Source organism: Carassius auratus, unplaced genomic scaffold (genome assembly GCF_003368295.1).
Source record: "Carassius auratus strain Wakin unplaced genomic scaffold, ASM336829v1 scaf_tig00015409, whole genome shotgun sequence".
Taxonomy (NCBI): Eukaryota; Metazoa; Chordata; class Actinopteri; order Cypriniformes; family Cyprinidae; genus Carassius; species Carassius auratus.
The window spans coordinates 38,440-65,508 of record NW_020524587.1 but is presented as its reverse complement, the minus strand read 5'-3'; positions in this window follow the sequence as shown (position 1 = coordinate 65,508).

Genomic DNA, 27,069 nt, shown 5'->3' with positions numbered 1-27,069 from the left:
CTATGACAAGTCACGCAGGTACTGGGTTACTCTGCAGCTTTAAAACAGTCCATATATAAACACTTATAGGTGTACCAAAGTGATAAGGACAAGTCAAAAACACGAGCTGGAAAATTGGAATAATATGATGTTTACGCTGCTAAATTAGGTACATTCTGAACACAAAGTTAGCTTTAACTAAAGCACGAAACACAAATATATGTGCGTTTAAGTTACGTGAGGGTTAACGTTAGTTGATTATAACAGACAAGCAATTATGTAAAATGTATAATAAACACGAACTTACCGTTAGACGCATCATTAAGACTGCACTCGACGAGTTATTCTCTCACAAATGTATCCATGTGCTTTTCTGACAGGAAAAAACACATTTTGAATTATAATTTGTATGTAGAAAGACTTTATAAACCACAAAAGCATCAAAACACCTCACTAACGCGTCCTTAGTCAATCGCTGTGCGTGCGCGCGCACTTTGAAATGCCCTGAGACGTCGATTCTTTTCCGGGAAATTTGTTCGAGAATTAACTTACTGAACCGGTTTATTTGAACTGGATCGTCGGTTCTTTTAGACCTGCAGTCCGACTATATTGTACGTAATTTGTATGATTTACATGTCGATATGGACAACTGCAGGCGTTTACATTAGAGCAGAAAGTCGTATTCACTTTTTGAACTCATTTGACTCACTTAAATGTTAAATTCGCTTTTCAGTGTCAGAAACGACTTTTTCCTCTATTTTCACAGGTATTCGCATATTTCAACCATCCGTCACTGTCTGAAACTTAATAAAACTATTAATCTGTCGTCTCACGATTATGCGAGTCACGTAACGTAGGTTGGCCATTTGAGGTAAGTTACGTTACGTTAAACAGTTCATCATTTAACGTAAATAATGTTGGCCTGTAGACGTTTAACAGTATTGTTCCCGCAAAAAAAGTTATAATTCTGCCAATTTAAAATAATTATTAATGAAAACATTAAATAAACTTACCTTAAAACAGTTGAAAGCCGTGGCTTTGCCCCGTTGTTCTTCCAAAATGACAGTCGGGGAGCGATTTAAACATCTTCAAGGCGGGTTAAATAACCCAGCGCTGACCTGAAACAACCCAGCGACGCAACCCAGCAGGTTTAACCCAACACGTGGTAAATTGAAACTACCCAAAAGTGTTTAAAAAGAAATAAAATAACCCAACAAAATGACCCAACAGACTCAACCCAGCATTTTGGGTTAAAAAATAACCCAGCCGTTTTTAGAGTGTAGGGGGGCTGTAGCAAACAAGCAGTTGGTCCGCCCTTCTCCTCAGGGCAGATCTGTGGACACATGCGTCCAGTGCTCACACTGGACACATACAGTTAAGCTTCTGCTGGTTTGGCTCCCTGAAAGGAGGAGGACTGAAGGCCTAGAGTATGGCAGGCCGTGGTGTAAAGGAGGGGACTTTAGGAACACACCCAAATGCTTTGACCATACTGGGTGCAAAGTCAAGATAGGAAGGGGCCACTAAGAGGGCCTGCAGATCCCCATCCCTCTCTTCAGAGAAGATATCACCAGAAGAAAGGTAGTCTTGATAGTTAGATTGTGATCTGAGATCTCCTCAATGGGCTTGAAGGGAGGTCTACAGAGAGAGCTTTTAGCACCCGAGCCTGGCCAAAAATTATCCTTATCTGCTTCACCCTCTTGGGGTGAGCCTCCACTCTACGGGCCTCAGCCCTGCCTCGACAGGATGTCTGCTCTCATACTGAGGTGCCCATGAATGTGAACTGCTCTCAGCAAGAGGAGTTTGCCCTGGACCACACAAGGATCTGGTACACTAGTTTGTACGAAAAGCATGAGTGCAGACCTCCTTGGTGGTCTAGACAAGGAGCTTCCAACACCAGGCCCTTAGTCCAAGGCACGTACTGTAGGCATCACAGTGTGACCTTATCATGCAAAGCAGGTTTGAGAACCCCTTGGTCTTGAGCAACCACTGTAGGAGTCTCATGTTCAGCAGGCCAAGAGGTATCACATTGGACTCAGCTGCCATCAGAGCCCACAGTTTCTGAAACTGCTTGACAGTGAGTGACAGACAGTGCAGGACGATGCAGGACAACTGCGATACTGCAGGATGGTCCACGCTCCTAACCTTTGTCAGGTCTATGGCCTAGTTATGCGAGCCACTCCCAGCTCATCTTTTCACAACAGAGCCAGACCTGCATGCACACACTTTGTGAAAGTGAGGGGTGAGAGTGCAAGGCCAAAAGGAAGAACCCAATATTTGTAAGCTTTGCCCCCAAAAGAAAACCTCAGGAACTTCCAGTGAGTGGGAAGGATTGAAACATGGAAGTATGCGTCTTTTAGATTGATCGTGACAAACCAGTCCTTGGACCTGATCTGAGACACAACCGATTTGATTCTGTAGCCTCTCTCTATAGTGTGCAGGACTCACTGAGACACATTTGGCATTCGTTTCCACAATGCCAAATAGTCTACTAAGGGAATCAGTCTCTCGATGTTACAAGAGCAGATAGCTTGGTGCCCTGTAATGGCCCTGTAGGGGATGGCCAAACCAAGTGCTCTTAGAGACCTCCACAGAGGTGGCAAGCCTCTTAACACTGCTATGTTCCTGGGTGGTGACTGAGAGTAGTGCTCGCAGGAGACCTGCTGTGACCTGTAACTCATAAGTCCTGGGCCACTGGACTTCTTAGTCTTAAGTACAGTCCGCAGATCCAGCTTAGACTTTGAGGTCCCGATCCAGAGCAAAGCTCTGATTTTGTGTCTCCCTGTATGAGGGGCTGGTACTCAGAGGGGGCTGTTCCCACCCAGCAGCCCACAGAGCAAGAGAGCGGTGAGGGAAGAACTTCTGGAATGCCGCTGCCTGTTTACGAGCCTCCTGGTACCTATTGATGACAGAACTGATGGCATCGCCAAACAGGCCAGAAGGCTCAAGCATGAGGCAGACCCTGTCTTTCTCTTTTGTATCTGACAGGGTCAGCCACAAATGGCTCTCCGCCACCACCAAAGCTGCCATAGTCTCCATAGTGGTGCGGAGAGACAAATCAGCTGTCCTCCTGAATAATATCCTCAGATTTTACCTACTCACCCTCATCTAGCTCTTTGAGCAGGTCGGCTTGGTCCTCCTGCAACACCACCATGGTGTGCAGACACATACTAGCCTGACCCGCGCTTCACTCCCAGGCAGACAGTGCACAAACTGTGTGCCTGAAACGCTGCTATTTGATATTTTTTTCGTGACAAACATCACTAAATGATCCTTAAAAATGACATGAGACTGACACACACACAGAGCCCTTGCTGAATAACAGAAAGCTGACCCCATTTTCACTGCACGTGCTTTTAAGCTTCCGGGTCAATATGTCACCCTGACTGTGATGTCTCGCCCATCCACTGGACTGATTAAACGTGGTTCAGAGCTGGTCACACTGAAGGGCATTCCCAAAACATCCTCCAATGTAGCTCGAGTTCCTGAAGAGAAATCAAATTACTTTTCAAATTACTTTTCATGCTCTCCCTAACCAATTTATATAAATACTGTATATACAGTACCTGAATCCATTTTCCATTTCAAGAGAGTATACTATACAAAAGCAAGTGAATCAGCACTGGTATTTTGCTACATTAATAACCACTTGCACATTATGGGAGATGCATTTGCATACCCATACGTGGGTAATTATAAGTGGGAAGTGAGTAGTAATTTTGATTTGTAGGTTAGAGAGACTGACTGCAACAAGAACAGCATAGCAAGTTTCTGTATATGTGTGTTAGGTTAATTGTACATTTTGAGTTGTGTAATGGTTCGAAGAATAAGATTCATGTGAAATATCTAGCATAAAAGACAATGAGCCAGCTGAAATCTTATTTATTTTTATTCTTCTGTATTTTTTGTACACAGTGCTGTCAATCACTCATGTACGCGTGCATCACTGTCCTCCTCAGCTGCAGCAACTTGCGCTCTCTCTCTTCATCAAGCTTTAAAACAAAAAGGGGACAAAAAGATCAAATTGTCTTTGTGCATAGGCTATAGATTAATTAGATAAATGAATATCCAAATTTGTGCCTTGCCGTCTACGGTATTTTTTTAGAACTTAGAAAAAAGATGCTGCAGCCAATGAACAGCCAGCGGGGGCTGCAGGACGACTCAACCTCCGCAGACAGTTTTTAATGTTTATCAGACAATAAATACTCAAGATTTTGCTTTAGTATAACTCACAACGAGTTTCACACACCTTCTCCGGCCACGTTGAGTTGTTGACACTTAACAGTGGGAAAAGCGACACATGCGCTATTCACTTGTGTAACTTAAGGGTGAATGGGTAATGTAGTTTCTGCTCTGGGTGGGATGAATTAGGAAGCTTGCATTGTGAAGGGCGCTCTGAAAATCGGCAGTGCAGGTAAAAGATTAAAACCTCTATTAAAACAGATGTCCAAATGAGCGTACCGGTACGCTACAAGCACGTTCTGGGCGCACGGAGAGGTGGCGGTAAGCTCAAGAGCTATATTTGGAAGTGGTGGTACTGAGTACCTGTGTGTACTGGCCCACTTAAAGCACTGGCAATGACTATACTTTTGAATTTTTTTGCAGTCCACTTAGAATTCAACATGGAAATCATTTTTGTTTTTTATTGGCATTGATTGTTTTGAAATTCAAATGGTACTTACATGCCTGTGTTTTTATTTCTGTAATAAATATGGCTTTCAAGCCAACAGTTAATTTGGAGGATATTGATGGTTTATTGCAGGTATGTTGTTTACATGAGAAAATCTGTGTTACAAGTTAAACAAAAATTCCAATAAACAATCATATTTTGAATTTAAATAGTTTCTTTGTCTTGAGTTTACATTCATTATTTACATTTTACATTTACATATCCAAAAAGTTTCAGTCTTTTAATTGCGATTAATCGCGATTAATTTTAAAAAATTGTGCGATTAATTAGTTATTTTTTTTAATCGATTGACAGCACTAGTCTTTACATGTACTCTGCATGAAGCATGTGCTTTGACCCAGAGACCTAACCTTTCTCATTTTAATTTGCTTCAAGTGGGTGTCCCTGTAAAGAATTGCAGTGTTGACAGTGATTTGGTGCATAACTGGAGAGCTTTGAAGTCTGAATGGCACTAGGTGACGTAAGACCCATGCATCATTCAAAAATAGCCTCTGGAAGACAACAGATAGCAAAATGCATAATAACCACAGTGTGATTTCATCAGCTTGAGGACCCTTCTGTACAGCAATATGGCTGGTTTTATGAAACGGCTCATAATATTACCTGGGCTGTGCACATTGCCTTTCTCTCTGAATAATTGCAGCCTCTCAATCAAACATTCTGTCTGTTGAGTAGCGACACCCCCACTGCCAGCTTGAAGCTCATTTACCTGACCGACTCTTTGTGCAGAACTCTCCTACTCAGCAACATTTTTCCAGGAATGCTGTTGACTACAGTGTTGGGGTAGGGCAAAGAAATGTGTAATGGGCAAAAAAAAAAAAAAAAAAAAAAAAAACCTGCCTGCTGATCAAATATTTGGTAGGGTTAAGCAATGTTGAAATTAAGCTAATTATTTTGCCATAATGAGACCTGAGGACTTTTGAAATATTATGCATAAAAGGATTATTTAAAGAAATAAAAGGTTTAACGATCAACTTTGATAAATTTAATGAATCCTTGCTGAATAAAAGTATAGATCTATAAAAAAATGATCCCAACATTTTGAATAGTAATATATATATATATATATATATATATATATATGTTTATCTATTTTTTCTTAATTTGATTATATATTTAACATAACAGTAACTTATGAATTGAAAACGAATTAAAACACATAGTTTTACTAGTGATATTCAGGACAGAAGAAAAGTTAAAAGATCTTGATAGCAAAGCATCTAGTGCTGGGTCCTTTGTCACCCTTAAAGGAATTACCGCCTATTTGCTGTGATGGTTTAATTGAGAGACTATGGGAATAGCATCAAAGCTGCAGTACAATCACCTTTATATTAATTGGTGAATAACCTCTTTGCATGTTCTGTGAAGAACATTGTGTTAAAAATAACTCTTTAATGAGTGTCCAACTATACCAGGCATGCCAAAATCCTGCTGCTGGAGATCAAACATCCTGCAGAGTTTAATTCCAGTTCTAACCAAATACACCTGAAGCAGCTAATCAAAGCCTGTGGGTTTAAATGAAAATTACAGGCAGGTGTGTAGAGCAGTGTTGATACTAAAATCTGCAGGAAGGTAGATTTCCCGGAGAGTGACTGCACACCTGTACTTTATAACACATTCTGTGTTGTGTGTGTTCTAATTGTCCGATAGTGACCTGAGCAGTGGACTTTACAGGGTGTTCAACTCTAAGGGAGATTTTGTTAACACTTTAGAATACTGTTCTGTTGTTAATGAATAACTACACAGGAACAAATAAATAATGCTCTAATAACATTTCTAGTAACTATTATTAATTAACAAGAAACTATGATGAGCAAATTGGAAGTAATAGCACTCAGTTGAAAGTAGAAAGTTAATTTTAAAGGTAGTACTAATTATTTGGATCAGTATTCTAAAGTGAAGATCACAGTAACACACTAGTAAAGACTCAAGTGTTACCAAATCTAGCAAAATGAATTACTTATGCATACTATATGCATTATTCATATTTATTATAAACCTGTTTACAGTAGTTCTTAGTAGTTATTGGGGAGGTATGGACAAAAAATTGTAGTTCCTGATTAACTAATAGTGAACTACCACATTAGATTAAGCACTATTATTGACTACTTCATTATTGTTCGTTACTAGAGTGCTAATACTGTGTTACATGTGTTCTTATGTAGTTATTCTTTAATGAATAACTACATTTAGTACTTTAGTACAGTATTCTAAAGTGTTACTGATTTTAAATCACATAGAGGATATATGATCAGTCTGAAAGGGACTGCAAACCACACAGGAGCCATGCTTCGACTCATTGCATTGTTTCAATTTTACATGCAATACCCAAACAGGCATTGTGCACCACAAAATATGGCTACAACACAGTCTCACTCTCTACTCGTCAAATGTCTGACGCATGGTCAAGTGATCTGGCGTCACTTTTTTGACGCACTGGGTATACCTTTGGCGTTATTTTTCAACGTGCAGGTTAGTCCGATAGACTTCTATAGAACTCAGCAGCGTTTAAATTTGACGTCTTGGTTCAGCACACCGCAACTACACTGAATAAATAAAAATAAATAATAGGCTACAAAAAAAATTATATATGACAGAGATCGTTTTTATCTGGCCCTCCAACTTGTTTTTAAGGGTTTAAATATTCTCGCAATCTGATATCAAAGTGATCTCTGTGCCAAAGCTTAGCGCGTTCATCAGTGGTGAGTTTAACAACACTCAACTGCAGGTAAAACAGCACTCAGCGGTGAGTTTGACCAAAGCAACGCTCAACTGCAGGGAAAACGACATAAAAGGTGAGTTTAACAACGCTCCAAGGCGCGTGCAAGTAAGCAGTTTAACCGTTTTCTTAAAACCAATTTCGCTTATCGCTTATTCATAGTTCATCATCTCTATGAAATCACGTTCAAGAAGTCTCATTCAGCACACATCGCGATACTTGCCATCAGTTTCCATGTGCCACAGGGTCGGTGAGTAGATATAATTACGCTCTTTTAATGCCTGTTATAAAATTTATTCTGTCTTTATTAATCAGATTAGCGCCATATTGTTTACTCGCTGTATTATATCAGTCATCCGAGGCTGTCTTTGAGTTTCATTGCGTTTAACTAAATTAACACACCTGCTAACTAGTGTGATTAAACCCTGTCGGTCACGTGACGTGCCATAGACTTTCAATATATTCATTTCATGTCAAAGATGTACATTTGTAGTAAAATCATGGTAACCACGGCATGTACAATAGCAACAAATTAAATTTGAAGTTAAAACCCAGGAACGGGACATTTACCATGTTTTTACCTCAGTAACTGTAGTTCTACTATGGTATATTAATAATCAATACAACAATAAAATAATCATCAAACTAACTTTGGTTGTACAACTGTAATGGTCGTTTTTGATGTGCTTTTATATTACAGATATCACACATTTACTGTATCATGCTTTTGATACCTTTTTATGTAAATCCAAAAAAAGTAAATAAATAAAAGGAAACATTTTTCCCTTCCTGCAGTTCATTCATATCAGTTTATATTTTAAATATTTTGCTCACAAAACATTATTAAAATTCTGTTTATAATTCTATTTTATTCTACCCCTCCCCCTTTCTTATTTTTATTATTATGTATTTTTTTTTTAGCTGAAAAGATGTAAAGGAAGCAGTCATCCCTGTGGTGTTTGTGGAGAGGTTTTCCTTCAGAAATGGAGAAGACAAAAAGCTGCGGAGGCAGACATTTGCAGCAGTAAGTCTGTGTTGGTTTTACCTTTTTATCAAACTGCTGTTATAAATTGCACAGCATTTGTTGTTTCTTAAACTTTTGCACTGTCCAAATACCCACACTTACCATCTTTGCACTTGACCAATCGATTATTTATTTGACGTATTTCCTATGTTTAGGCCAAGTGTTCGAGTGAGCATGGTGACCACAAGTGTGTGTCGAACTTTTCATCACCTGATGACAGTGGTTCCCGTTCCTGATCCTGGAGAACCCCAGCACTGCACGGTTTTGGCGTCTCTCTTATCTCACAAACACACTTTTGAGGTCTTGGAGTCTTCACTGATGAGCTGATGAGTTGAATCAGGTGTGTTTGATCAGGGAGACATCTCAAATGTGCAGTGTTGGGCTTCTCCAGGACCAGGATTGGGAGCCACTGCCTTATGGGACACACTTAAGTGTTTACAGAGATTTTTAGTTTGATCATTCAACTTTGCATTTTAAAATAAATTAATTGAAAAATTATTTTCAATATCTAATTATTATTCTTATTATTATTCTTATTATTATTATTATTATTAATATTTTACATACATTGTAAAGGTTTCCGTGACCCCTTGTGAGATCTCGACAAAAGGTCTCACAATTTATTCCAAAAATTGATGCATGATGGGATACACTAAGCCTGGTATAGAGCTCCTGAGTGGTATTGGAGATAATGTGGGTTTAGTGTTCATTAAGGGCACTGCGCTTTGGCATTATTAAGACTTGCGCACTACTGATAACAGTCCTGTTAGCTTGTAATATTTTTTTTTTATATATATATGAATATAGCTGTATAATTACACACACGCATACGCACAGTAATGTATAAGATGCATGTAATGTAGTAATATTTTTCTTTCTTTCTGTCTTACAGGATTGTTTGCAGATAATGCTGTTCAAGCTCAACAGCTCTTTTAAGAGCCAACCCTCACAAACCTTCCTAAAAACTAAAAGAGCTGTTACTGAGTCTCAGCGAATCTTGCCATGATCAGCTCTTCCCAGGTACATTTGTTTAAAATATTTTTGAATCAACATTTACTCATCAAATGCTCTGGTCTGAATCTTATTTTAAATTAACTTAATTATATGTTTAATGAGCAATGTTAATTGCACACAGAGTAAGATTATCTTGTTTTTCCGAAGAGAAGGAAGACCAAGGAAATGATTTGCTCATGAGGAATGAAGACGGCCATCTTGAGCCCAAACAAAGACAGAAGTCCTCTGGTATGTGTGTGTTGAAGCAATGCTGTGCAATGCTGTGTTATGTGTTACAGCACTTTATGATTTTATCTCACAGGACTGTTCATCTCAGCCGTAATTTATTCTTTCTATGTTTTTATTCTTAATAAAAAAAAAATTATATACAGCTATTACAATTAAATCATGTAGGCAAAGTGTGACTGGAATATTTTTAAACTTTAAGTAAAAAAAAAAAAAAAAAAAAACACCAACTGTTTGTCTTAAATAAAAGAATACAAGTTTTATGTAAGTGGTTTACATTATTTCATTGTTTCATAAATGTTGTATTATAAATTGTGGATTGATAGTTGATTGGTTTGAAGCCAGGCCTTACACTAAAACACATTTGTGAGAGAAGTCAGGAACTTTGAAGATAAATTAGAGAGGGAAAAAAGACACATTTACTGCAACAATAGATGAATTATAGAGGCAAAAAATTCTGTCACATGCTAAGGGGTGTCTCATGAGCAAGTCCTTTGCCTTAATTCTTGCAGAATGAAATTTTTATTGCAGTATTTTAATTTGTACAGATGATCTCATCAGCCAAATGAGGGGTTTTGACCAAGTGATGCTCTTGAAAGGAGTGAAAGAAGAGGATGTGGTAAATTCTCTTCAGAGAAAAAGCTTCTCAAAAGGTCTCAAAACAGCTTGAAGAATGGTAAGTGTACAGTACTACAAGGGTCATAGTTGCTCACCCTGCTAAAATCACACAGAACATAAGCTGAGCTCTCTGTCAATTAAACAACTTAATCTGTATTGTTTGTTTCACTTTGACCAGGTCTGGGATCTTAGGACTGAGAGATCCTCTGGCTGAGAGAAGCTACACCACATCAGTGCTGGATATCAACCACAAAACAGTTTCCAGACACGAGAGAAGAAGATCACGATGGGGAGATGAAACCAGTTTAGATGTGATGATGGGAATCATTATTTTCTGGAACAGTATCACATGTCTTAAATGTATCACATGATCTGTATCACAGTTGACTGGATGGATTATTTTTACTTTTAAGGACATTTCATCACTCATCTGTGTGAACTGATTAATTTATGATATTAATGAATTTTTGATCCTTTATTATTTTCCTTGAATTGTGTTTGTCTTGAAGCTACTTTATCAACTTCATAGTCTATGCTTCAATAAAATTAATATGGTGAATATTGTGTGTTGAAAATTCTTGGTAAATTCATAATTTTACTAGATACTGTAGGCTACTATGGGTTTATTCTACACTTGAAAAACTACATATTAATTACCAGGATTATTTTTTGCTTAAACATTAATGACATCTGGAACAACAATACACCAGAAAGTTATTATTGTATATATTTAATCACAAATATGCCTATATATCTATATAAAGGGATTTACTAGATTACAAACACTTGAGGGATAACTGAGAATGTAGCAGGAATGATCAACATGGATCTTATACTGCATTAAATCCAAGAGCACGCACATTACTGATGTTCAGCATCTGAGGACCCAGATAAGGGGATGAGGAGGACATTTTTACACTGATTGTTAGCTAATTAGTTAATATATATAGTATTCTGAGTACTCCATGAATTATTCCTTGTGGAAAAGTGAAGTATCACAATGTGTATAAATTGTCCTTGGTTACTGCTTAACAGTGGGGAATAGATAATGGCATGTTGTTGCAGGTTCATCCATTATATTTATTACTGTTAACTTCAAAAATAAAATAAATAATCTATAATTTTTATTATTAAATCATTTCTTTCTAATTTTGCCATGTTTCATCAGATGGCCTCACCATGTCCTGTCAAAAGCTTTACTGCTCATGACATAAGAATAAGAAAAGGTTAGTCTATGAAAACTGTCAGATATAAATGTGATTCAGCTCAGTTTGTTGTCCATTATGAGGAGAATACATACATGTAGGTTTTACTGCCCTTCTACCCCCAGGGGCCCAGTAGCACCCCCCGGAAGAGCCAAAAACTGTACATTTGAAATGGCTGTAAATCAGAGTCCAATTAATGAATCAAAGAGAAAACCAGAAGAATTTTTACTTATGCTATGCTGATAAAATAATGTCGGGCACAGTTTTCAGAAATAAATGGAAATGTTTCATAAAGCCATTTTAAATATTGCTCCCTCTAAAATACCAAATTTCACTCTGTCTTTCAATTATATCATAGAGGTTTACACAATGAAACTATTCATATATCCAGTTTTCCATTAAATATATTATTTATTTCATTTCGTCAATAAAACGATTTAAACTACATTACCCACAAGCCTCCGTCGTTCTATATATGGAAAGGCGAAACTAGGGGCTGTTTTTTGTAGTTCATCAAAGTTATGATTAGGGTTAGGGTTAGGATCTCGCTAAAGAGGTAATTTTCCTCAACATAGCAACCCTTAATTGTTGACTTAATATATTACTAATGTGATAATAGTAGCAAAACGTTCTTCTGTAACACGATGCGCTGTTTAGTATGGGTTAAAGGATAGTCCAACCACAGACAACCCTGCGATGACAAGGGACATTGACAGCCAATGATATCAAAGCTGAGCAGCGGCGTCACGCTTCCTTATCCATTTATGACCGATGACTTTCGTTTTTCGGCTGAAGGGATAGATTGGTTAACAATCAATAACATTTGCTACCTATTAGATTGTGTTTTATTAACGTCTACACCTTCCTCCAACAATAATGCAAATGCGCTAATTATTGTTTTCAGCTTGACAAAAATTGGGCAATATTGATGAGCACATGGCCAGCATTCGCAGTTCTATCGAACCGATTCCTCTCATTAAATCTTTTTTTTTTTTTTCAAAGACAGGTGCATTTTCTAATCAAATGATTAGCTTGTAACATTTAAATTGCATGTTGTTTTGTTTTAAATCTATAAAAATTATTCACTTTAGTTTTTCTGTGATTTGCCATTCTTTACCAATTGAACTCTAGCAATAAAAACAGAGTTAAAAAAACTGATTCAAAGACAAATTGCCCATATAACTGCACTGCATCCTCTGTCAATAAGTTGTTTTTGCCACTATGAAGAATAAAAATTCTTTGCAAATACTTTTATTTTAAAAAAAAGTAAATACCGATAGTCTTTCAGAGAACACTGAAGAATTTATTTGACCAAAAAGTGATACAACACACTGTTTCAAACTCAGAAAATAAAGACCATGAAGACATGCATGTCAAGTGTGCAATATCATCTATAAACCTCCATCAGCACAGCATCAAATAAACACTGATTGTCCGAACAATGGAAGAAAGATAACGTTTCGGAAAACAAACACCTGCTACATAAAATTGCAGAAATAAAACTGACAATAACATCATTCACTTCATGACTGGAACTAGGGGATGGCTGTGCATGAATACGTCCTTTACGAAAACTGCTGATGAGAACTGATGTTTGTTTTTTTATGATAAAAGCACCAGAAGTAAAGTTTACTGTATGAAGCTTGAAAAAGAGAACACAATGCTTTATCAATATAAAAATACTATTTTCAACCATTGTTTTGATCACTGGTTCTGTATACAATATATGGGTTGCTGGAAGGTCACAATGTATTCATTATAAGCTTAGAACTAAAACAAAACTGCACTGCAAAGTCTAAACACTGATAAAGGGAGCATTTCTGTGTGTGTTGGGAAGATAAAGAGTTAAAGAGGTGAGTCCTTGTGCATGATCGAGAAGAACATCATTATCTGCGAACAATCCTGAAAGACAGAAAGGAAGGAAATATTATTACATGCTACTTTTAGACCATAAAACCAGCCTCTGTAAAGATGCTGTATAATTATATATTAAATGCATCTATTATTAAAAGCTAGTCAATAATAGCAAGCTATATTCATATGAATTATAAAAAAATATATTACATGCTTAAAGGAATGTTATCAGTAGTGTAATTGATCTGCTCACGGAAACCTTTCCAATGTATGTGAAATATTATTATTAATAATAATAATAATAATAATAATTAGATACTGAGAATAATTTGGAAGTAAAACAAAGTGTTGCATGTTTTCTTGGTGTACAGAAAAGTATATTTATTTTGTACATCATTTGCAACTGCTTTTTTTTCACTTAATTAGAAGCCCCAAAAATTTAATTGTCCTCTGTAATAGGGACTAATGAAAAGAGAATTAGAATTTCTTTTAAAATGCAAAGTTGAATAATAATCAAAAAAAAAAAAAAAAAATCTCTGTAAACACTTAAGTGTGTCCCATAAGGCAGTGGCTCCCAATCCTGGTCCTGGAGAAGCCCAACACTGCACATTTGAGATCAGGCACGTGCACAGGTAGGGCTCAACCTGTGCAGAGCACATGCCCTTTTTGCCCTTACACTCCGAAGTGCCCTTTTTTTGGTGGTGTTTTTTTTTTTTTTTTTTTTTATCAATGCTATTGGTCACCCTTTACGTCTGTCTGTCTGTTTTACCAAATGAAAGTTCTTAAAACGAGCTTGTGTAAATCTTATTCGATCCTCAAGCTGTCAGTAAGCTGATAACTCCGCCCCCTCTATATTCATTGAATCAACTGAAGTTCCACAGCAGCCGCACAGTAGACACCAGCTGAGCTGAACAAAGTTTTGCGAAGGGTAAATAAATATCTTGTTGTTTGAATAAGTACTACTAAACATTGTCTATAAAGGCTCATATTTTATTTATTTGATGTCTGACTGACTCACTGACTGAGACATGTGGGACGTCGCCTGAAAGAGAGGGCTAGCATTTGCCATCTAGTCATAGCCAATACATAGCCAACACAGCCTGTGCATACAGTTGCATTTCATCTTTTATAAAATGCTAATTTGGCCAAATGCATTTTACCACAGGAAAAACTGAGCGCTCCGTCTATATAGCTAAAAAAACTAGTTTGTAACCTGTAGATGAAAATGTAATGTGATGCCCGCAGCGGCAGGCGCCGTCGCCGTTTTAATGACGGACAGAAAAAAAAATCACATTTGCACACATTCGCTGGTCAAAAATGATATATTGATAAGTAATACAACAACATATAATTTGTTTTTACCATCGGAAAATCATAACAGGTGCGCCCCCGCGCTGTTTCGTACTGGAACTAACACAAAGCGACGAGTGATCCTCGGCACCTAGATAACATATTTCTAAGAAATTTATTCTTTGATTTATGATTGCTGATACACTTAATTTATTAACATTTAGGCTAATCATGTTATGGTATACTCTCTGTATACTCTCTGTATAAAATGTTGTAAAACATGGTTTTACTACAGTAATGTAGTAGTAACTAAAAAAAAAAAATTGAGAAGATCAATGAAATCTTTATATTTTATCATGCAGAATGTAATTCATGATTCATTCCAAGTCTTCATTTATTTGATCCAAAATACAGCAAAATCAGTAATATTGTGTAATATTTTTACAATTTTAAATAACTGTTTTCTATTTGAATATTTTAAAATGTAATTTATTTTTGTGATCAAAGCTGAATTTTCAGCATCATTACATCAGTAGCTACTCTTCAGTGTCACGTGATCCTTCAGAAATGCTTTTCACTGCAACTGTACTTTTCACACTATTTTTATTTATTTTTTCATTGCAGGCTTATTTTAGGGAAAGTTTAGTGAATAAGAGACCTTCAAGAGACCAACATCCCTGGTCCACCACAGTATAAAATTTTTGCCAGATACATGGCTCACAGAAGGTTGCTGTTGTATTAGGTTTAAAGAAGCCCTTAAAACCCTGTTTATCTATATTATCTAATTATCTAATATTATTATTATGGTTGTTATTAATCGTGAATAAATCTAAAGCTTTTGAGACTATTATTTTGTGTTATTGAATTTGTCATGAAGATGTGACCATTTCTTCCTTTTATGCAGGCTTAATAAATAATCTTGATATAAAAAAATGGGGGGGGGGGGGTGCCCTTTTTCAGTTTCAGCACATGCCCCTCAAAAGGTCTGTGCACGGCCCTGTTTGAGATGTCTCCCTGATCAAACACACCTGATTCAACTCATCAGCTCATCAGTGAAGACTCCAAGACCTCAAAAGTGTGTTTGTGAGATAAGAGAGACGCCAAAACCGTGCAGTGCTGGGGTTCTCCAGGATCAGGAACGGGAACCACTGTCATCAGGTGATGAAAAGTTCGACACACACTTGTGGTCACCATGCTCACTCGAACACTTGGCCTAAACATAGGAAATACGTCAAATAAATAATCGATTGGTCAAGTGCAAAGATGGTAAGTGTGGGTATTTGGACAGTGCAAAAGTTTAAGAAACAACAAATGCTGTGCAATTTATAACAGCAGTTTGATAAAAAGGTAAAACCAACACAGACTTACTGCTGCAAATGTCTGCCTCCGCAGCTTTCAGTCTTCTCCATTTCTGAAGGAAAACCTCTCCACAAACACCACAGGGATGACTGCTTCCTTTACATCTTTTCAACAAAAAAAAAAAAACATAATAATAAAAATAAGAAAGGGGGAGGGGTAGAATAAAATAGAATTATAAACAGAATTTTAATAATGTTTTGTGAGCAAAATATTTAAAATATAAACTGATATGAATGAACTGCAGGAAGGGAAAAATGTGTCCTTTCATTCATTTACTTTTTTTGGATTTACATAAAAATGTTCAAAAGCATGGTACAGTAAATGTGTGATATCTGTAATATAAAAGCACATCAAAAACGACAATTACAGTTGTACAACCAAAGTTAGTTTGATGATTATTTTATTGTTGTATTGATTATTAATATACCATAGTAGAACTACAGTTACTGAGGTAAAAACATGGTAAATGTCCCATTCCTGGGTTTTAACTTCAAATTTAATTTGTTGCTATTGTACATGCCGTGGTTACCATGATTTTACTACAAATTTACATCTTTGACATGAAATGAATATATTGAAAGTCTATGGCACGTCACGTGACCGACAGGGTTTAATCACACTAGTTAGCAGGTGTGTTAATTTAGTTAAACGCAATGAAACTCAAAGACAGCCTCGGATGACTGATATAATACAGCGAGTAAACAATATGGCGCTAATCTGATTAATAAAGACAGAATAAATTTTATAACAGGCATTAAAAGAGCGTAATTATATCTACTCACCGACCCTGTGGCACATGGAAACTGATGGCAAGTATCGCGATGTGTGCTGAATGAGACTTCTTGAACGTGATTTCATAGAGATGATGAACTATGAATAAGCGATAAGCGAGAATGGTGTGTAAGAAAACGGTTAAACTGCTTACTTGCACGCGCCTTGGAGCGTTGTTAAACTCACCTTTTTATGCCGTTTTCCCTGCAGTTGAGTGTTGCTTTGGTCAAACTCACCGCTGAGTGCTGTTTTACCTGCAGTTGAGTGTTGTTAAACTCACCACTGATGAACGCGCTAAGCTTTGGCACAGAGATCACTTTAATATCAGATTGCGAGAATATTTAAACCTCAAAAACAAGTTGGAGGGCCAGATAAAAACGATCTCTGTCATATATATATATATTTTTGTAGCCTATTATTTATTTTTATTTATTCAGTGTAGTTGCGGTGTGCTGAACCAAGACGTCAAATATAAACGCTACTGAGTTCTATAGAAGTCTATCGGACTAACCTGCACGTTGAAAAATAACGCCAAAGGTATACCCAGTGCGTCAAAAAAGTGACGCCAGATCACTTGACCATGCGTCAGACATTTGACGAGTAGAGAGTGAGACTGTGTTGGGCTAAAATATGCTCTCTAAAAAAAGGAGCTGAATCTCTGTTGTTTATATTTGGAATTCATATACTTTAGGAGTTGTTCTTTGAAGTTGTTGTCTAGTATGAAGCAAACATGTTATGTGATTGTTACAATGCATTTATCACGATCATGCATTAAGAATTAACTTATTGCTTCCTCCATGTTTTATAGAGCTTCTTGTGAGATGATATGCAACATGGCATGGACAGAGTGAGTAACTGACATTTTATTAATGTTTATTTATTTATTTATATATATATTTATTGTTTTTTTTTACACTCTTTTGTGTCTGTTGAATTTAATAGCATCTCTGCTTAAGCACTCCCTCACAAAACACTGAATCACAGATTTTTATCAGCTCTGTTGAATTACAAAGGATTAGAATTCTTGCCCTGTCAAGACACAGATTCTACATTACCAGACCTGTGATGAAACCGAGGTGTTAATTAATCGGACTCTGTCAAAGCTCATATGCGAGCTAAGTTAGTGTGACACTCTCTCCCACTCAGTTTCTCTCAGGCTATTTTCCTTTGTCAAAGTGTATCTGTGATTGCAGCCTGTAATTGGATTATTGGCATTGGCAGAACCACATGTGAAACAATGAGAAAGAGTATTGATCATAGTCTGCCTGTACCTTCAGTCAGCATGGCATAGGCTAAAAAAAAACTCTTATCTGAAATGGGGCTTGTTGAGATCATGCATTTTCCCAAGAATTGCCTCAGGACTCACAGATTAGATTCAGTATCTAGTTTATAGGGATTGCAAGCTTAAAGGTTAAGTTCACATCTTGATGTTTTATTTTATTTTGTACAGCTGTGTTTGGCTACAGGATGTTTAAAGCTCACTGGATGTGCTTTTATTTTAAGAAAAGAGTTTGTGATCTGAATATCTCCATGATTTTATATATTTATTTATTTATTTTTATATGGAGAGGCAACTATAAACAAACCATTTGCAGGTGTCCACAAAATCATTTACTGATATCCACAAAAATGTGTACACTGTGACACTGTGTTCTGGTTTAGTTTGTTTAAATAAAGTCTGGAATTCACTATGTGAAATTTGTCCAGATTTTTGTCCCGTTTTGCAGTCTGGATGAGACAGTCTGCAGGCTTTGAGTCACATAGCTTCAGTCTATGATTTGATTCTTTAAAGTACCAGGTAAATTCTTGTATTTACATGTCACTTTTTATGTATCCAGATTTTAAAAGTCATGTAGTATATTCCAACTTTAACACTGGGACAACTAGTGCTATGAGCTTGGGTTTTTGTTTTGTTTTGTGTGTGTGTGTGTGGGGGGGGGGGTTCCATTGTGAAAGCGAAACTACTGTACTTTGTTTGGCCTTCCAAAAGAGGACACAGCTAGAAATCAGTGGATAAGTTGTGTTTACAACACTGTTCCAGAACAGTTTAACGCAAATATGTGTGCAACACATTTTACGGATGAGGGCCATAGTATTTCCATAAACAATTACTTCATGAAAATTGCTTAATAAAATAGTTACCATTACCCTGAGCACAGTATAACTGTAGGCCTACATATTCTGATGGAGAAGTGCTAAAGTAGCCATGTAACAGCATAACAAAAGAGTAGTGTTAATTTCCCTCATTCATATTTCTCACTTGTCCAAGGTGATTGAGGTTATGTGGAGGGCAGAAGCCTCGGCGGTAAAGGGTGCTTACTCAGAGTCAACTGTCTGTGAGCAAGGCCACACAAGGACTTCTGCAAGGACAATCACCCAACCCACACCTGCTGCCAATTAATTCAATGCTCTCAATGAATGTAGGTTGTTTGGAAATGAGTGTCACCTGTGGTACCGGTGGTAACAATTCTGTCAAATTAAATTACATTGCTTTTTGCACAAATGAGTTTTATCCAAAACAGATTAACATATATGGGAACTTTCGGTCACACTTTATTTTAGGGTACCTTTCTATTACTTTCATCACATTTAAATATATTGCACTAAACCCTACACTAAGCCTAACCGATAAATATGACAAAAGCAAGTGTAGGGTAAAAATGGTTTGCTGAAGCAATGACATTTTAGCTTTTTTCTTCAAATCTTTGAGCTGTTTTAGCATGATTTGTGTTTTACGGCACTTGTACCAGAGTGCTCTGCAACACAATTGCAGAACTGTACTAGGTGAGCTGCCAAGCAAGTTTACTACACCAGAAATTATGTAATAATGTGATGTAAATGTCCAAATGTATTTGTTTGCATATCACTTAAAATGGTAAAGTGTTTTGAGTTCATAACATAGCATTGTGCAAAATAACTACATGAAGAATTTTTTTTTTTAGAATAATATGCCCCATAATCATAATTTGCTTGAAATGATTAAAATTTATTGGTGTTTTATTGCCACTAGATTTAAATTCAGTTGGAAACTGCATGGAATTGTTTTGCAAAAATGTAAGGTACGTTTTGCAATTAGCCTATGGACAATTACATGAAAGACTGTCAGGAACTTGGTCTTAACCTGCCAGAGTGCTGCTCCCAAAGCATAGGCTTTGCAAAGTAGAAGGAGCTTTTTTCATTCACCATGTATGAATATAGAAAGCTTTGTTGTTTTGCCCTGTGCATATGACAAGTATAGCCAATACACAGCTTACAAAACAAAAGACTCTTTTGAGGATGGTTTTTATGAGAACTTGTTTATGAAAACCATTAAGATTACTGGTTTACTTTGTGAGAAAAAAAAAAAAACAATAATATGAGATGTAGTTACAGTAATGTCTTTCCTTTTGTAGCATGGTAGCTATTTATTTCTTTTGACTTAAACTCACACAATGAAGAGGCTGTTTCCATCATCCAGACAACAGTTTTTCAAGCATCTTTGCAGTGTGATGTGCTTAGCTACATGTTACGTGAGTGGGAGTAATTGTGTCCTTAACGATTATGCATGATTAATTGTGTTTACCCAGTATTCTTGCTAACCCTTGACATGCTTAGAGCACCCCAAGGGATCTTTATTCTAAAGAAAAGTACTTACATTTATTTTAACAGCACTGCAGATGGGTGCTTGTATATCTGTAGCATTTAAACATCTGCTGTTCTCTCAGGGTTTTTATATTCTGTCAATAAAAATAGCTAAATATGATTAGATTAAAAGAACTTGCAAGTGATGCTTTACCAAAAATGTTTTTGTTTAACTTCATATGGTTTACAATATATTCAGTAAGTGCTTGACTAAACACTGTGGTTTCACTTCTCAATACTGTGGTTGAGAAGTGCACAGAATGACAATGAGAAGACCAGAACACTGTACCATGGCAATTTGGAGTGGTAGATCAAAGATGCCTTCCACAGAATTGTTATGATACCAGATATATCACTATGGTGACTGTGCAAGTGCCTATTGTGCCACTGTAAATCGTACAAATGGTAAGCAGACTAAGCTTCGGGGAAACACTGCTTTCAGCTAAAAATTAAAAAAAAAAAATAGACTAAATGAACAATTTCCCTTGTTTCTAGATGTATTTCAAAGCAAAATAACATAACTGACCACACCTGTAACAGTGGTTCTCAGATGGTGGGTCACTATCCAAAAATGGGTTGCAGATGTGTTCTGGTCAGGTGGGTTAGATCTGCATACTTGTGTGTATCATTTCTCATGAAGTATAATAATATTATAAATACAGTAGACTGCTGTACAGCTACTTCTTAATTTTTCCTGTCTGACTCAAAATTATATTTATTTTATAAAGCAGGTGTGGATTTGCTACTTATTGTATTGTATTTGTTATGCATTTAAATAACTTCTGATTCACATCAAACTCATCGTATGATCATTATAAACTCATCTTTTAATTCCATCTACTATATATGACAGGGTTCCTCAAATCTTGCCGTGGAGGGCCAATGCGCTGCAGAGTTCAGCTCCAACCCTGATCAAACTCACAGACCTGTGATTTTCTTATGATCCTGAAGACAATGATTAGCATGCTCAGGTGTGTTTGATTATGGTTAGAGCTAAACTCTGCAGGAAAGTGGATCTCGTGGGCCAGATTTGAGGATCCCTGATATATGTAGATCTATATGTAATAATAACTATACTAATGTTACTATACCATTCAAAAGTTTGTTGTCTGTAAGATTTTTAAATCTTTTTCACAGTACTATGCACACCAAGGCTGGATTTATTTAATAAAAGCAGGTAGAACTTTATAATAACGTTCAGATGTAAGTCATTTATAATTGATTAGTTTATTATGAACTTATAATTTACAAAATATTCCTAAGCAGTTAATAAATGATATGCAAGCACTTTTTGTATGTTTTGTTAATTAATTTACAAGTCATTTACAAATGATTAGTTGGTGATGAACTAATAATTTATGAAACATGACAATTTGTTCATAATTGATTAATAATTGATATTTTAATATTTGTATCTATGTTTTATAGATTAAGTTATAAATAATTTACAGGTGATTAGATGATTAATTAATCATTTAAAAAAAATAACGACTATATGACATTCACAAATGATATGCTAACAAATTACAAATTCAGTGGTTAAATGGTTAATACTGTACACTGAAAACAAATTATACAAAAAAAATTTTAAGGTAAGTAGTTGCAAACAATATTTGAGCTATTTAGATAAAATGTTGAAAGTTAGTCCACTAAATTTGTTTATTTAAATGTAGCTAAAATAAACTGATTACAACTATTTATCTAAAAAAAAAAAATGTAGTTAGTAGTTAAGTTACTAGTTAGTTTTTTATTAATCGCTTATAAATTGTTGAAATTTCAATATTGTACTATTATCTCATAGTGTTAAAATACTCCATGTGTCAGAAAAGACATCTGACTATACACTCACCAGTCAGCTCTTACACTGCAGTACACAAAGTATTCAAAACCTGTTTGTGTAAATGCATTAATAAATCATTTGCAAAGCTTTCTGAATCCCCTAATCTAAAGTGTAAACTACTCATCAGTTGTAAATATTTTACAAACCTGCCGGTTACAGGTTGTGTTTATACACACTGGGATGAAAGAGCTACGGGTAATGGGTAAAACATTTATAACTGATGAATAGTTTACACTTCAGATTAGATGATGCAGAAAGCTTTGTAAATGATTTATTCATGCATTTACACCAACAGGTTTTGAGTACTTTGTGTACTGCATTGTAAGGACTGACTGATGAGGGAGTATGTTCATATTGCAGATATGTTCACTGAATAAAAATCCGAACAGAGCACTCAGATCATTAGGATCGAGTCAGTTAGAAATATTTCAATCCAATTCCTTGGTCAATTCCTTGGTCAATCGTCACTCTATATTCACCACAGACTTCCGTGCCATTAACTACTCTAAGTCCCTCCACCCCTTGACTTGTCTGCACTCCTCATTCCCTCATGCTCCACCTCTGTCCTCAGTCTCCATGTCATTATTGCAGTCCTCAGCCTTCCTAGCTACACATCCATTACTCATCGCTTCACCATGGTCTCCTGTACCATGAGAGTTGTTCTGACACTTCAGCTCTCCGTCTGCACCCTGGTCCCCTATGTCAGCAGCTCCATCTCTGTCCATAGTCATCCTGATCCCTTTGGCAAAGCCTTCAACATGGCTCCTCCTTCCAACTCCACCATGGGCTGACATTCTAACTGGACTCTGGATTCCAAGCTGGCTACTCCTCTTAACCACTCTATCTTGTCCCTGCCACCTTCGGTTCCTCCCTGGTTTCTGCCACCATCTGCTTCACCATGTTTCCTCCCCTCTGCCAGTGTCCTACCCTACACCAGCCCTTTATCTCACTTCTGTACCACCATGCCTTCCCTGAGAGGGGCGTTCCGTTACAGTTATGTTTAGTTCAGCCTCTTTTGGTTTCAGTTTCATGTACTTTTAGTTTGTTCATAGTTTTATTTTTCCTTTGTCTTAGTTTCGCTTACTCAATCATTTACAGCAGTTAATTATTAGTTCTTCATCAATGTGTATTTAAGGTCCTACGTGTGCACTCTACATTTGTCTAGTATTGTTTGTGTAACCCACACAGTTTTGCATGCTTGTGGATTTCATCTACCTGTATTTGTTGGATTTAATAAAGACTCCTCGTTGTCTTCATCTGAGCTGAAGTGTGATGGTAACAATGTAAGGAAATGTTGAGACTGGACCTTTCTGAGCTAATAAATTTGCTCCATTTGAATGCTGAAGTGGGAACAGCGAACAATAAGTCGGAGGCATAACACAATTTGACCAGTTTTATTGAACAAGTTATTAACCATAAAGTTACCTTGGAAACTTTGATTGCCAACTTGTACATACTAACACTTGTAACTGCATGTAACTGAAAATGAGTTTCAGCTGACCCACAGAAGGGTGCTGATGATTTCCCCTCCATGAAATTTAGTGTTTAGATGTCTGAAATTACAGGTTTTATTTTTGTAATGACCATAATTTCCTGTCTTGGGTATTTAGCTTGACAGTTAAAGGCCCTGCCCATTTATAACATGAAGAGTATGAATGAGGTATATGACAAAAACAGCTAATCATATCTTTATATAAGGCAGGCATGAATAGATTTAATCAGGAAACTCTCAAAATTACATCAAAAGGTGATTTTGAGGACATATAATGTCACACTCTTTTATTCATGGTTGTATTAATGAATAGATGGATGATGGAAAACAGAATACATCTGAGATTAGCAAAAAAAAATGCAACAAACAACAGATGAACTAAAGATGTTTATTGATCTCGCTTTATATGAAAATGAGAAATTCAGTTCTTCTTTTGCAGATTAAACTCGGCACACCTTCATCTTGAACAGTACTTCATGTTCAGGGTTGAATAATCATTATTTAGTGTATTAATTAATTTAATAATGAATAATTCTATCTTAATTACAATAATTATAACTAAAACTGTGTCATGATTTTTGATTGGTACTCTCTGGATAAGAAAGAATAGTTATTATTTCTGTGAAAATAATCCACAATCATTGACAAAGTAAACCTATGGATATAGGTTTAAGATATAATAGTTTGGTATATACAAACTGTTTTGGATATAAAATTCAATGGGGTCCAAAACAACATTGGACAACGCTGACTTTCACTGTATAGACATTTTTGAAAATTTCTTCTTTTCTTTTTGTGAATCTTTGAAAGATACTTATTTTTCCATGGTAGAAATTAAAACTGATTTAGGGTGATATGAGGGTCAGTAAATTATGATTTTTGGGTGAACTATCTAAAGGAGCTGGGCAGTTTTGAATTTTTGGGCATCGAAGATGTAGGTGACTTTGTTTCTCCAGTAGAGCATAAACTGAGATTTTTAAAACAAACTGTTGCAGTCTGTCAGTCTTATAATAGATGTAAATGGGAATCACGGCTAAAATGTACAATAAAACAAAACAAAAAAACACACACACAAAACAAAATTAAACCCTGCGGCTTGTGATGATAAATTGATGTGTAAAGACACAAAACGATCTGTTCAAGAAACTGAACATGTATTTATTTTTATTTTTATTTATTTTTATTTTTTATTTTTTTTGTGTGTCCTCTTTTGGAAGGCCAAACAAAGTAGTTTAACTTTCTCAACAAAACAGCATCACATTCCGTGGCCTTGAGTGAGCGGAGGTCAGTGGCCTTGAGAATGGCGCGGCCGGCAGATTCTACGAAGGAGTGTCTGATGGGCTCGCGGCAACCACATGTGATGATCCTGGGCTGGACTCAGCTTCATCCACAGTGAAAACTGATCTGGCGATCCACAGTGCAAAGTCATCAGCGACAGTACAGATCAGCTCCAGGCATGACGAAGCGGATACCATCCTCTTTTGGAAGGCCAAACCAAGAAGTTTTGCTTTCACAGTGAAACACACATCATCTATACGACATGGTGACGGCTGCAACAACAATACTACAACCAGAATAAAAGGTATGCCTTCTTTCTTTGCGTGAACATTTGGGCTGTGTTATGCAAATCTTCCCACATAGTGAGGTAGAGATGTGGGGGCTTGTTAGAACAAGCCGTTTTACGGGGGTGTGGACGAATCTTAACTTTTATAAAGAATGTCTCTTTGGATTTTAGACTTTGGTCTTTGCAACTTTACAGATCTTCTTTATGCACCAAGAGCTTGTAAGATTCCAAAGAGAAAGGAAAAATTGAAATTGCATCATATGACTCCTTTCAGACAAAATTGTGTACATCGCTCACTTTCACCAAACTATTCAAGTTGTTCTAAGGAGCTCTGAGCTGGTGCCTTGAAAGCTGTCAACACTCCTAACCCTCGGACTCAAGCAGAGCAACAACCATAAAGCACAATCACTATTCCAATCCTGTCTTTGAGCTTTGGCCTCTATTTGTGCTGACAACACATTTAACACGCTTGATGCAGCTGGTGGTCTACTGTACAAGAACCTCAGGCTCTGGGAATTCCGAAAAACTATGAGCACTCTCAATTATTCAACATGGTAGTGCAGGTTTTACCAGATGCTTGTTATTGTTGGAAACAGTCTACTCTTTAGCACAGTGAAGGCTTTCTCACAGCTTAAAGTGATAGTTCACACAAAAATTCTGTCAGCCTTTACTCATTGTTCCAAGTCTGTACGAGTTTCTTTTTTGCTGTGGACTTTCATTGCTTATAAAATAGATATATGTGTTCCAAAGAAGAAAGAAATGGATTGGGTGGGTGAGTGAATGATGTATATAGAGCACAATACAAGACTGAAGATACAATTTGAATACATACATACATATATACATATATATATATATATATATATATATATATATATATATATATATATATATATATATATATATATATATATATATGTTAATTGCTATTTCTTTTAGTTATTTGTTATGTTTACTAGCAATTTCTGAGTGATTTTGTGTGTGTGTGAGTGTGTGTGTAGGTATTCCACTAGTCTGTTAAATAAATAAATAAATAAAGACTTATGACTATATGAGCATGAGGTTTCTTTTTCTGTGTTGAGGAAAAACCGTGGCTCAGATGAAAATCACAACATTTAATCTCAATATAATTTACACTGTGTGTCACGCCACAAGCATGTTGATTTATTGACAGATTGTTACATCACTGCCTCTCAGCTGCGAGCACTAATGCTGATTGTGCAAAATTGTTCCTGAAAGGCAAGTCGAACACTGTCACCATGACAATTTGATGAAATGTATCAACTAATAATAGTCTAATATTCTCCTGGGAGGTGCTATAAAGGTTATTTTCCAATTTTGATTTGTAAAGACCAGCGCAGCAGGGATATGACTTCACCTTCTCTGTTTGTGTTCATTTGCTTCAGACTGCCTGCTGAAACATTAATGCTTGTCTCAGTTTCACTGTTTCAAACTGAGGCAGGGGTCCTGCTGCCTAGCTGACAGCACAGATAACACTTTGCCTGAGAGGAATAGAGACAGTAAGGGTGAAAGAGCGAAAAAATATTAATAATTTTAAAATAATATAGAAATAATGGAAAGAACATGTAATGGGACATTACATGGAAAATTAACAAATTAAGTGAAACTTTTTATACAAAATATGTATATATATATATATATATATATATATATATATATATATATATAATCAGCTTGAACATCAATATCCTATAGTCAACAAGATAATGAATATATATAAACAAAAGTTTTGTCTTTACGTAACCTTCTATTTCGAGGTGGTTATGAGCAGAGTTAGATGTACTGT